At 37.1% G+C, this 13,454-nt stretch overlaps 1 protein-coding gene across 2 annotated transcripts in view; it reads right to left on the bottom strand.

Moving 5' to 3' along the window:
* Nucleotides 1–10,851, bottom strand: part of TLK1 (tousled like kinase 1) — an 88,819-nt gene extending 77,968 nt beyond the window's left edge. Inside the window, exon 1 of one of the 2 annotated variants that reach the window (XM_059475459.1) lies at nt 10,831–10,851. The gene's annotated coding sequence lies outside the window, so the exon portion shown is untranslated. Of the gene's footprint in view, nt 1–91; nt 113–10,830 lie in introns of those variants that run through there. The other variant, XM_059475457.1, reaches the window with a different exon arrangement.
* Between the last annotated feature and the right edge of the window lie 2,603 nt (nt 10,852–13,454).

Below are 13,454 nucleotides of genomic sequence, written 5' to 3'. Positions count from 1 at the left end.
TAAAACTCTAAAATGGTTATGTTTTCAAACCAAGCTTGTAGTTTACAAAATGTACATAGCATAAGAAGGTTTTCAGTTGTTTTAAACTCACCAATCAAGAAAAGAATCCAACTCCTACTACTGGCCTGCAGTGGGATGAAAGAAAACAAGTCAGTAAACCACAGACATCTGGTGCAAAATATGGGATGCATGGTCAAAGGCTTTAGCAGTTTCTATATTACCAAGATCCCCATCAAGCTTTCCAAAATATGTGAATTATTAGAACTACACTAAGTGGTAATTGATCCAAGATCAATGTAATTCTTTCCCATCTCTGTAGGCAGGTGTGTTTAATTCTTTGTGTGTTTCCCAGACTCTACAAGGTGAAAAAGAACTTTGAAAGAATTCACTAAACTAGCAAGACAAGAAAGCAAAATACTATTGCTTCACTTGGTGTATAGCATTCATAAGGCATAACTGAGGAGATTAGCTTTAATTTCCAATCTTAACACACAATTGCATGCTGGGCTTTTACAATACAAAAATGTGAGCTGGAGGATATTGCAGGAACACTGACACACCAATGACTTTTCAATTTTCTGGATTGGATTTTTGATTGTCCTGCATGCCAAAATGTAGGATTTTCTCCCCCTCCCCAAGCTGGTTTAAAGCACAAAGAAAAGAGATGAACTACATAATGTAAGAATTAGCATAACTGTTTGGGTAATACTGAGAAGAAAGTACAATAGTTTGCCTGTAAAAGTAAGTTCTTATGCATGCAAAAAATCAAATGTATACAGCTGTGCAGTTGCTACCTAGAAAGTAAAAGTCTGTGCTTATAAATATGTTTTTGTGGCTGCAATGTATGTAGAATTGCTTCTTTTTAAACCAGCTCAAAGTGAAATTGAGTTTTAGGCCTTCCCATTTTTCCACCAATATGGTATAATACTGCATACAGAATGAATGGTATCATAAGGGATTTTTTTTGTATCTCATCTCTTTTTTTCACCAAATTGTATTCCTAGACTGTTCCCAGCAGCTTCATCTAATTCATCAGCAAGAACCATATTCAACAAGATTATACTGCTTTCATCTGTCCCCTTCAGAGAAGCAGAGGAAGAGCAGAAAAGTAGGTGAGGCAGGAATGCAGTAAGTGAGCCTATAGGAAAACACAAAATTCCCAGAGTCCTGCAACTCAGTTAAATCCTAGTTATAGGCAGAACACCACAAACTGCCCTTTGATGTGTTAATTGAAATTTGGCTTTCCACAAAGTCCCATTTTCTTCTCAGCACAAGAGACACTAGCTGTTCTTGAGAAAGAAAAAAATTAAATGCCTGTCATATAGTTTTTCCTTGCTTACTTCAAGGACAAAGGGTTAAGACAGGCATTGAAAAAGCATCCAAGGGATTAGACAAACAACTAAAAATGCTTATGTACATGTATATATGTGCACGATGATAAGACAATTCCTATACATCTTCCTTCTCCCCTTGCTGCAACACAGACAAAAGACAGTGTCAAGACTGTTAGGCTTCCTCCTTTTCTCTTCTGCCACAGCTTTCACTAGGCACAATGCTTATTAGTACCACAAGAAATAGGGATTTTGCAGTTCAAATGAATCACATATCCTGGGGTGTAATCAATGGCTAAATTAAAAAAAGAAAAGGTCATAAGTTAAGTACTGAAACAGCGAGCAAACCCAGAAAGGAATAGCAGATGTTAAACATGCCACAATATGTAGAGATGACATTAACTCTTACCTGCATCTTATCAAAGGAGCTCGAAGATCAAACCAGACACATTAATCTCTTGCTGAGAATTTGCTGTATGGCAGTTCAGCAGTGTTTCACACAAGCATTAACAATCAAAACAAATAGAGATGGGAAAGAATTCTGCACGTCCTTCAGCCAGTGCAGGATTTTTCATTTTGTATTTTTCTTTTCTTGGTTCAGTATCAAGCACTAGAGATTTTTAGTGGTGGATCTGCAGCCCAGTAGCTCTCAATACACAAGAGTATTCTTCATTATGGTCTAGTTTTGCTGATTTTTCTAGAAGGCAGAAGAGGTTTTTTTGCTACACTCTCTCATTAGCCTTCTAATTCTCCAATAAGTACTAAAGGGGGTTGGGTTCATAATTCTTACCAATTTTAGTAGGAAGCAATTACAGTCCACTAATAATAAATATTTATATTTGCAAAGTTGTTTTTTCTGTTATGTTACATCTTGACCTATAGCTGTTCATTTCACAAACAATCCACATTTGTTGCATATCTGTAAAAGTCAGTATCAGCATGCAGATGCTGTAGCATATTTTGAGGATGTCCTGTTGCTGTCTGGATTGCTGTGCAATTTATATCCTCCATTATGACCTTATTTTGAGATATATTTCTCATCTATGCTATATTTCAATCCCCCTTTTTTAGATTGTCCCCTATTTGTTGGCTCTGTGCTGGTAATGAAGTGGCTCTAACTGAATGCTTTCAGTCTGGTCTGACAGATGTATGCCAGGATGAATCTAGTGTCACAGTTCATATATTAGAGAGAAAAAAAATCAAACCTGCATCGTCTGCAGCATTGCTTAAGGGACAGCTTGAATCCCCAAGGCATTTCAGGGCATACTGCTAAAGATATTCCCTGTCAAAATAGGAGAATTTAATCTATTTCACATAGAATAAAAAGCCAAGTTCTGGACATATTTAGCACACAGTCTGAAACACACTAGCATGAAATGAGGCAATGAAGTAGTCTCACTGTGCCAAGCTGACTCTCAGGATGTTGACATCTAATACCACAATGCAGAACTCTGCCCAGTCTTGAGTAAAATTTCCAGTACTTTCAGAGAGTAAAAGGATTCTGTCCCCTCACACTACTGTTCTGTCTCCCTCTGGTTTGATATAAATAATTCTTTTTTACTTTTTGGAAATTATTCAATGAAATCCTTTTCTTGCTTTCTCACATTCTCTCTACCACGCATACATATTTCTTCAAGTGTTTTCCCATTTTTGATCAAGAAACTTCAAGTTTCTCAGGGAGGATCATTGCAAAGAAATTCTGAGGCCATCTTTAGTACGAGTCTTGTTTTCTCTTTTATATTGACAGAAAAATTCTGTAACACAGACTACAGCCATTGCTGAGCTTAAAGCCACAAGGCACCCCTTGGTCTGCGAGCCAGCTGATTGTACATGTGCAAACAAATCCAGGCAGGTACAAACTGAATGACTGAATGGTGCCTCAGAGCCCCCTTCATTTGGAAGAGTCTATTACACAATGCACTGAAGCACCCATAATGGCTCCATTCCTGCATGTATGTATAAGCTCAGCAGAAGGTGATCTCCACTGCTCTGGCAGGAGGCACTCAGACACTATTCAGAGAAAAGAGTGAGTGTTTCCATGTCATTAATCAAGCTGGTGACTAACATTAGTACACCCATTGACAGGATGCTCACAGCAGCTATTATTGGTTATGGATGTCATTCCGTGTCATCCTCTTCCCATTATGTTGCATTCATGATGTGCTGGCAGAGGGTGTATTTTATACATTAGCTTTCCTAGGAAAGGCCAACTGCTCCTTAGGAGTAAAACTGTGATCATCCTGAAGTCAGGAGCAAATCTCTCATTAGAATCATAGGCCTTTAGGATCACAAATACCAACTATTAACCTAGCATTAGAAATAGGGCTCGACTTTCACAGTAGGAGTTACTAATCCTTTATTTATTATCTTTCTCTCTCAGGAAAACTTATTTTCACTTTGAAAAATCTTTTATAAGACTCAATACTGACACATAAAAGAGGATGTCTATCAGACTTGACCACTAAAAGACAATGCATCTCATCTTCTGCCTTCCAAAGACAGATTCACCATTCATATTAATCTGTCATAGCAACAACAGTGAAAGCAATGCCTGTCTTACATGAAGGGATTCAGCCAATGTTTAAGGGACTAGGGAGGCAAAGAAGACATAGTTTGCTATCAGATTACTTGTCATGCATGTGCTCAATAAAGTTTACAGTCCTTAGGAAGAGCCAAAATACTTCTTTCGTTACCAAGAAAACTTAACCTTAAACCACTAAAATCAGCCATAAGACTCATACAGACAACTTTGTACACAATTTGCATTTTTCTCCACAGAAAGTCCCACCCAATTTTCCTATCAGACAATTCCACTTCAGGTAGCAAGGGTAAGTGCCTAATAACACACAGGGCTCTTTCAGCTGCTTGCACGCTAACAACCAGGATAATTGTGCCTAGCTTTTTATTTCAAATGGAGACTACCTGCTTCCCATCATAATGGTCCTTCATTAGAGGACCTATTCCATCATGATTTATATGATACCTAGGCAAGTTCCCAACGGGAGTTGTACTTTGAATAATAAAGATAACTTCTTTGTTCTGTACAGATTTTGTGCCAGTTCTATCTCCTTTTCACTTATTCTAGTCACTATTTTGATCTTCTTTTTGATGACAGTACGACAGCACACTCATAAATTCATATGCCAAGTTATTAAAAAGTTTTAAAAATCCAAAGAAGTTATGAAGTATGCTGTAAAACTTATTCCAAATTGAATTTTTAGTATAAAGGATAATCCATGGCCAATTGCCCATATTCATTTATTTACAACAACATTTAGAGGCAAACAAAATAGCAGCAAGACATTTCTGCACATTATCTATTTTTAATGCATTTCTATATTGATTCCTGACCATACCTCAGGCATGCACAAAGCAACTCAACTGCTATCTATGTAGTTCTATGATTCTACGTGGAGCTGGGAAGAAGCAAGTCACCTTGCTTTGTTTTGGAATTTTTATTTTGGTTTACCCACACACGCACACAAATATGGATATTTATGTTCCTTATCTGTAGTTTCTGAGACAGGGCTGAACTGTTTCCAAAGAAAACACTGTCATGGTCAAACTTTGCTCTTACTGCAGAAAGATCCATTGGTTTAGATGAGTGATGTTTTATTTCTGAGCTTTAGTAGATCTCTTAAATACTTCAAATCTCATTCTTGAAGTGCCTAGAGAAAACAGAGCAGAATACTGATACCAATTTATTATTCTTTGAATAGGTAGAGCAAAGAACAGAAGATGCAGAAGAACAGGTGAGCTGTATCCTCCATCTCTGAGAATACACAGCATTCTTCTGTCTTAGCTGCAAGTCTTCAGTGCCAAACTTACTGCTGTGCATGTTACCACAACCTCTCCACTCTAACCCAACTGAGTTAACAATGGGTGAGATGAGATGATTATTCACCAGGGTGGGTCAACTTCTTACACAGGTTCATAACCAATTCATTTAGCAGCTGCACTGAACTTGAGGATTGCATCCATGCCATGCCTTTTTTTGCTAATGGGACACATACAAAAATATGCAGGTTGTCTAAGCCTTTGTTTATATATGGCTTTAGTCAACCTTTACTATGCTGGTTATCTTATCCATGGCTCTTGTTATTTAGTTCTGACATTTAGCAATAGTAAACTGTTTACTGGATAGTTTCTTGTCATAGGATTCAACAAAATGAAAGCAAAGATTACATAGGAATTTTTTTTAAAAAAAGTTAAGATTCCTCTTTTATAGAAGCTTTCACTTTTCAGTACTGTCATTCCAAACTCTAGCCCTTCTACCATCATGTGGTAAAGAGGGGAAGAAAAAATTCCATCTGAAGACCAGGGTGCCAATAACTGAGGCTAACACACATTCAGAATAACTCAGGACATTTGAGACTCCAGCTGAAAGAGCAATTGCACTGTTATTGCTAAGTTCCCCTAAAGACAGTGTGAGTGCAGAGTCCACAAAGGCATTAGCATTTTCTTGCTTTTCAGGATGAGAACCAAACTATCCCCCTGCCTTAATACAAACAAGTACTTATTGCTAGGAATAAACTCAAAAATGCTACTTAGAATCTGATGTCTCTAATGCTAAGTATATTAAATAGAATATTAAATATCTATTCTTTATTACTGATTTGGGTATTTTTCCACAAAGCAGTTCCTGAGTATAATTCACAAAGATATTCCTGTCTGATTTCATTACGATTTTGCTTTTGCATAAAAATCACAAATTCCAAAATACTACAAGTCTCAAGCACCTTGTTAAATATTATCTTGTCCACAAAGACTGTACAAGATACCTGAGAGATCTACACACAAAGCCTGAAACAGAAGGAGACTGAAATAGGTGTATTATTAAGAAGTCCCACATGAAAAGCAAGATTTCTCTTATACTTCTAATACAGCATTTTGTGTAACCCCCAAGGCAAAACTTCTTATAACCACTGTCTGAAGGAAGAATTTACTGTCAACATATACTGTACACCAAAAGAACAACATTACCTCTATCACATTCACACCAACCCCACAGCTCCTTAAGACAATCATTTTCAAAATATCTTTGTTCAGTAAAATAGGCATTGTTTGAAGTTTCTTTTTGGCAGACTAGTAGAATCAAAATGAAGGCAGACTTGCTTACCACTCAAAGCACTTGCCTTCTTTTTAATTTCTCACAGGAATGAAAAGTATATTCAACTTTTCCTCCTTCAGCACCACACTCTGCCCTTGTAGATTACTGAAACATGAATTTGTGCAGGCTGTTTCAAGTAGTAGGATGTTCCTATGTACAGGAATTATGTTAATTCCTGTCACTCTGAACATCCAAGTGAGATTGTTGTTAAAGCTGCTTCCAAAGGACCAAGAGAATTTGGAATTTGTGCCATCCAGTTCAATGACTTTCTTCACCTCTATTAGACTAAACATAAATGTAATATAGCCAAGCCAGATTCCAAAGGTTAGTCTTTCATTTAGGCAAAATATTGGAGATGCAAAACCTGTGTAGCATTTACAGGAATCTAGCATGGATTCAATAAACCGAGTGAACATGAAAGGCACATCCTTTCTAAATGCAAATTATTCAGGTGCAATTTGAGTGCCTTAAAGGTTACTCTTCAGTTCCCTCTCCCTGTCTAATAAATGAGAATACAGAATAGCTTAGCTTCCTTTTCCAAAATTCTTCATATTAAGTCATTCCGCTGCTTCTGTTATGGGCCTTTTCTGTATGGAGCAGATACAGACTCTGGGCTGCTTCTTTTCTGTGACTGCTGAACAGAACATTCCATATTAGTATTTTATTAAAGCATTTCTTATAGAAACTTAAAAACTAATTTAAAAAGCAGGTCTGACAACACAGCAATGTACAGATATACTCAAACTGCAGCAATGTTTTCTTTTTCTTTCTTTTTCATTTAGCCAAAAGAGTCCAACAACTCTTGATATTACACTCATCAAAGTGTCAACAGATCCCTGAAAAGGTATGCCCAGCAGTTCTAGATCTGACTATGACATTTCTTTATGATGAGATCTTGTCTCTAAGTGAAGTCTGTGGCAAAACTTATACTTGATTCCTGAGGGTCAGAACCCTCATAATATTTGTTGCATCAAATTTGAGGCAGGGTCATCCTAGGAATCACATGAAAGAAAACATGTCATATTATGCTAGGAGTGTAATAACAGAGGTGTTCTCACAAGAGGGACTTTATTTGTGCATATAATAGCCACTGACCAGTAGGCTGCTGTAGGCTCTTTATGGCATGGCACACTCATTAGAGAAATTCACAAGTATATTTTATACCCCAAACTTGTGGGTTTTTTATGGGAATTCAATTTTATCACAAGTCATGTGGCAGCATTGTCAGAACTAACAGGGATGAGTGAAACTGGAAAAAGAAGCACTAGCAGTTTTGCGAACACAGTAAATATGTTGCATTTTCCATGGGGCTTTTTTCACATAAGGTTCAAACAAGACATAATAACTGGTCACACAGTGTTAAGAGCTTAAGCTGGAATTGTGGCTGTATTTTAGACAACCAATAACTCATTACATATCTCTGTCCCACCTCAGCTGTATTCTGTATTTTTTCCTCACTATTATATATTTATGGTAGAACACATGAAATAACTAGTATTTGGAATGTTGTAGGTACAATATAGAAAAATAACAGTAAAATGTTCAATTAAGAAAAAGACATGTATCATGGTTTTCAGTCTGTGCAAAGACAGCACCCAAAATAAAGATAATTATAATAGAAACTAATAGTAAATTCCCAAATTAATAACTTCAGCATACCATGCATAATTGAAATAAGGAGTCAGTCTTCTCCAAAGAACATTAGGAAATGGGCTGGATAATAAACATTTTTCTACTACTGGAATAAACCAGGACTTTCTTGTTTTCTTTATAACTACCATAGACAGCAAAAATACACTTGTAGGTCACATATTAGGCATTTATCTTCTGGAGCCCAGAGACCTTGACTCCACCTACATGCTGCCAAGAAACTCCATGAGAGGAACAGACAAGATGATTATGGCTAGGGCCAGAACTTTTAGTGCCAGGAGAGTCCTTTGTCCTTGTTCAATCAAAAAAAGATTCTTCTCATCATGCTGCTATAACATTGTCAAGAAACCCCCTTTTGTTGTAAAATCAAGTTAGTCTTACACCAGCTGGAAGGAAACTGATAAAATTCAAGTATTTTCAAGATTTAATGAGTCCTTAATTTGTCATGGCCTCATAACTCACGCATGGCTGACTAACTTTTAAACCCTCAAACTTTGCCTGCTTTAAGTTCTCACAGAAAATGAGGGCACAGCCTCATTTTGAAGCTCACATCCTACAGTAAGGTAACGGCTGGTTTTTGACAGATGAATCAGCTGCACATGAGCTGCCACTGTACAAAAGCACTGCATGCTGGATGCAATGGCCAGAGCTTTGTCACTTAACATAGCTACAGGTTTTTTACATCCCGTTAAAGAGTTCCATTCCCAGCTATTTCACCTACAAAAAATAGCTCTTGAAACATACTGTGTATTCTCAGGATGAAAGTTAGATACAAAGTTTAAATTAAAAAACTATTTTTCCTCAAAACACTCTTTCCTCTGCTGCCATCCACTTACTAGATAGTCTTTCCTAATTCAGTTACAAGGAGTTTTGCCCGCTTGGATTGTAAGCAATCTAAATATTGAAGCATGTGCTTCAATAGAGCAGAGCCAAGCACTGGAGCACCCCTGGGCCAGACTAACCTGCCAGAACAATACCCATGGGAGCTCCCAGCTTGTTTGAGGACTCACTTTCCTGGAAGACCTGGATGGGGAGATGGCACCTGTGCTGCACACACTCTGCAGCAGCAGACTTGAGCAGAGAGAGCCAGGGTGAGTCACTGGCTGAGGTCTGCAAGGTGCTTAGCCAAACTGATAGTATTGCTGACCAGGCAGGATTGCTCCCTCCCAGTCCCACATTTTCAGGTGGCAAAGAACTCAGCCAGCATCTCTTCAGCTAGGATCTATGCAGAAGGCACAGAATGCTGTTAAAATAAAACACGGAACCACCAATGTAAAAGCTTGCTTCATAAAGAATGAGCTCTTACTGCTGAATACTGAATTATACAAATTTATCTAAAGTGAAAATGCCTGTGTTAATTCTGATTCTGTTACAGCATTTTGAATGTCATAGGTCCTACTTTAGCAAAGTTTCCAAACAAACCAAGAGAGCAGAACTTCATCAGAAATTTAAAAACCCCACACCAATCTATGTACTGAATGCTAGTATAGTACACCAGCTGCAAAAGTGATGTTAGTATAAATCTCTCATAAGATTATTCAATATTATTATCAAACTGAAAATTTTCAGGCAGACTCCCACAAACTTCTTATTCCCTGAATACAATAGCTAAAACCCAATCAAATGTATCATAATTCACCCCTTCTAAGGCTTAATCTAAGCTTCCTTCCTTAATTTAGGTTGCTCTTATGTTCCCTCCCGCAAAGTCTAGTTGTTCCATCTCCTCTGCATATAGCAAAGATACACAAGCTACCATGAGAGGGTTCTGATGCTTATCAGAGACTGAAACTTGTTGCTTTTCTATATTTCTTTTAATAATTTTTAAATTTTAATTAATTTTTTGTCACAGAAACCATAGCTTTTCAGGACTACATGTCATACAAGCACAGCTTGGTTTTGATATAACCCTATTAAGAATGAAATCATTCATGTCACCAACACTGCATACGAACGCCCATTGTTAGCAGATTAGGGCTTTAAACGTTCACCTCTAAATTTAGAAACCAAAAACCAAATGGCCAGCTTTCCTGATGACTCAGCATCCATACTGACTGCAGAAGAATGCAGATCCCCAGCAGGCCCCTCGCATAAAAGTGCTTCAAAAGTCCAAACGTGGAAGTTATTGCTTGTATACTTTTCCAGATTAATAACAGAAAGACCTTTATTAACTTTTCTTTTACTACTCATTCCATATAACCATTTGTTTAAGGAAAAACTTCCAAGTGAACAACCTTTCTCTCTCTCCTTGTGTTAAATGCCTGTTTAAAGAATTTCTTTTTTCTCATGGCTAAACCTTTCTTTACTTGGATGCCAGCCAATTTCCACTTCTCTACCTCTCAGCCTGCTGATGTTCTCTGTGCTCTCATTTTATTTTTAAACATACACATACACATATGTACATGTATGTATATCTATAATTTAAGCCTGTTAGGCTTATCTTTGGCAATAACGATTTTGTTGTGGTTTTGCTTTGTTTTGTTTTTAAAAGAGGGAGTACTGACACTCTTGGAAAGATAGAAGAGGTTGCTCTAGGCTACACTGGGGAAAGTTTACACGTTCATTGCTGATCTGACCAAACAAGCTGGGCATGAAAACCAAGAGGCCTGAAATTGTCATTATTTATGCAGTTACACATGGATAAACATGCACGTTTATGTTAAACTTTTTATTTATTCACTTTAAGATTACAACCAGTAATACTTATGTAATGTATACTTAAAATATCTAATACTTACTTACACTCCACTTGAGAGTCTCCAAAAGCTTTATTAAGATAAATCAGAAGGTGGTGTAGCTGGAAACAAGAATATAAAAATTATATAAATATCACAAGCATACATATAGCATACTTCTACCAAAAGAAAAATTGCTGGTAACACACCAGATAAGACAGCTGTATTCTTGATCTCATATAGAAATGGGAAGTCCATCAGAAAAACCACTTAGCTAGTATTTGCCTGCATTACCTTCAGCTATCTGTGATTTCCACAGAGTGTCATGTTTGCTTTCTTTTTTAATCTGATTTACTAATTTAGAAAAAGGAGAATGAGCAATTGGAAAAAAAATGGAAGCCCAAAGCATAATATAAGTTTAGATGAAATTGCTTTACTGGATTTCCTTAGAGTCACATACATTGTGCAGTCTTTTGGTAATGAAATAACATGTCTGTGAAGTGTAAAAACATAGGAAAACATAAATATGCATTTTTATTTTCTGAAAATGCATTAAAAAAAGCCATTTTTTCCCTTATTGGGTTTTTTTTCCTACCTTCACAAATGTTATTTTAGACTTCAAAGGTCTTTTAACAATAGGTATACTTTCCCACAGTAATTTTCTCAAGTATTTGAGAGAAAAACAACAAATATGAACATGTGTTAAGGATTTTATTAAAAATCACCTTAATCAATCATGCTTATCTGGTTGGTTATTAAGTTTCATAAAACGTATTATCCACCACAGAATTTATTAGGATAAAAAATTCTGAATATCCTACACAAAAATATAAACACACATGTGAGCAAACCAAATTTTAGCCCTTAAACAAAATAAGAGTAGTGAATAAATTATTTTTGTACTTTAATGTCTGTTTGTAATTTTATCTTTACAGGTAGTATTAGGCCCTGTCAGGGATTAACCCCAGCACCACCAAGCCACTCACTCACTCACTCCACTCTGGTGGAGTGGGGGAGAGTCACGAGGGTAAGAGCAAGAGAAGTCACAGGTTGAAATAAGGACAGTTCCATAGGTAAAGCAAAGGCTGTGCACGCAAGCAAAGCTAAAGAGTGAATTCATTCAGCACCTCCCACGGGCCAGCAGCTGCTCAGCCATCTCCAGGACAGCCAGGGCTCCACCACACGCAATGGTGACTTGGGAGGACAAACACTGTCACTCCAAATGTCCCTCCCTCCCTTCTGTTTTCCCCAGATTTATATGCTGAGCATGACACACCATGGTTTGTAACATATCTTTGGTCAGTTGGTGTCAGCTGTGCTGTGTCCCCTCCCATACCCCTGTGCAACCCCAGCCTTCTCACTGGTAAGCAGTACAAGAAACAGAAAAGGCCTTGATACTGTGCAATGCAGCTCAGCAATAGCAAAAACATCTCTATATAACCAAACTGTTTTTAGCACAAATCTAAAACATAGCACCATACCAGCCACTGTGAAGAAAATTAACTCTACTCCAAACAAAACCAAAGCACATGCCATTAATTTGGATTCCAATTATGAGCAACTAGTCAATATCTTGAAGAAGCTCTACAGACTTTGAGAGTCTTCTGGACTTAAACTGACATAAATGACATTGGAAATATGGGTCAATGATTCAAAGATTTCTTTTTCTTTCAGATTAAACCCTGAGGCCTTTTACTAACATTGTTTCTAAGTAAAATAAATATTTATTGTTTCTGATATTCTGCCTCCAGGCAATTGATGCAAGAAGAAGAGTGTGATTTAGTAGCTTGTTAAATATCTTAAGTGATATAATAATACTTGCATTTTTTGTAGACTGTGTACCATGCAGCTTCCTTTTCCATCTGCTTTCTTTTGCTATTAAAATAAGTACATGTAAAAGAAAAAGAAACTAAACCCAAGGTTCTTGTTGATTGCATTGATTCCTCATAAACTTTGGTAAAATAAAATGTAGAATTACTGCCAGGATGGTTTTGGTTTTCTTTCTTTGTATAAGCTAGCTCAGACTGTTTCTAATTTAAAAAGCAGATCTTATTTCAGAGTTTGGTAACTATCACTGATGATTTATTCAATTCACTAATATTCACTCTTGAATAAAAATATGATGTTTTTATCTAAAATAAGATAATGACTATTTGTCATAATTTATATGTCAGAGAAAGTCATGGCCCACAATGACAGCTTTTTCATATCACCTTTTCTTAACACAAACATCTCTGGTTCTTAGATCGCAAAAATTCCAAAGGGATTAAATGAACTATTTTGATCAGCATTGTGTGTCATCTTTGGGTTTAGCTCAGCCCATGTGTAAACAGGCTTAGCATTGTCATTGAGAATTGCACCCGTTTATGCCAGGGACTAACATACCAGCGTCTCTCTCTGGGAAATCAGAGCTCCATGCTAAAAATGCAGCTTCTCGCTACTGCTATTTTCTTTTCATTTTAAGTAAATGAACATTTAACTACAGGCTGCACTGGTAGTTTGCAGGGATGGAGATTAAACCTGAAGTGAGCACAGAAGACTCAACTCTGCTCCACTTCAGAGGAAAAATTGTTTCTCTGAGGGATTGTCACCCACATGCAAGTGCTAGAGTGCAAATCTCCTCCCTGAAATGCCTCACACTGCCTTTTCACTTCTCCACCCACTTCTCTTTCTCATGCTCTCACTGTTGAG

The sequence above is a fragment of the Ammospiza nelsoni genome, chromosome 7, assembly GCF_027579445.1.
Source record: "Ammospiza nelsoni isolate bAmmNel1 chromosome 7, bAmmNel1.pri, whole genome shotgun sequence".
Classification (NCBI taxonomy): Eukaryota; Metazoa; Chordata; class Aves; order Passeriformes; family Passerellidae; genus Ammospiza; species Ammospiza nelsoni.
The sequence above is the reverse complement of the archived record's forward strand: the minus strand, read 5'-3'. Positions and strand labels throughout refer to the sequence as shown.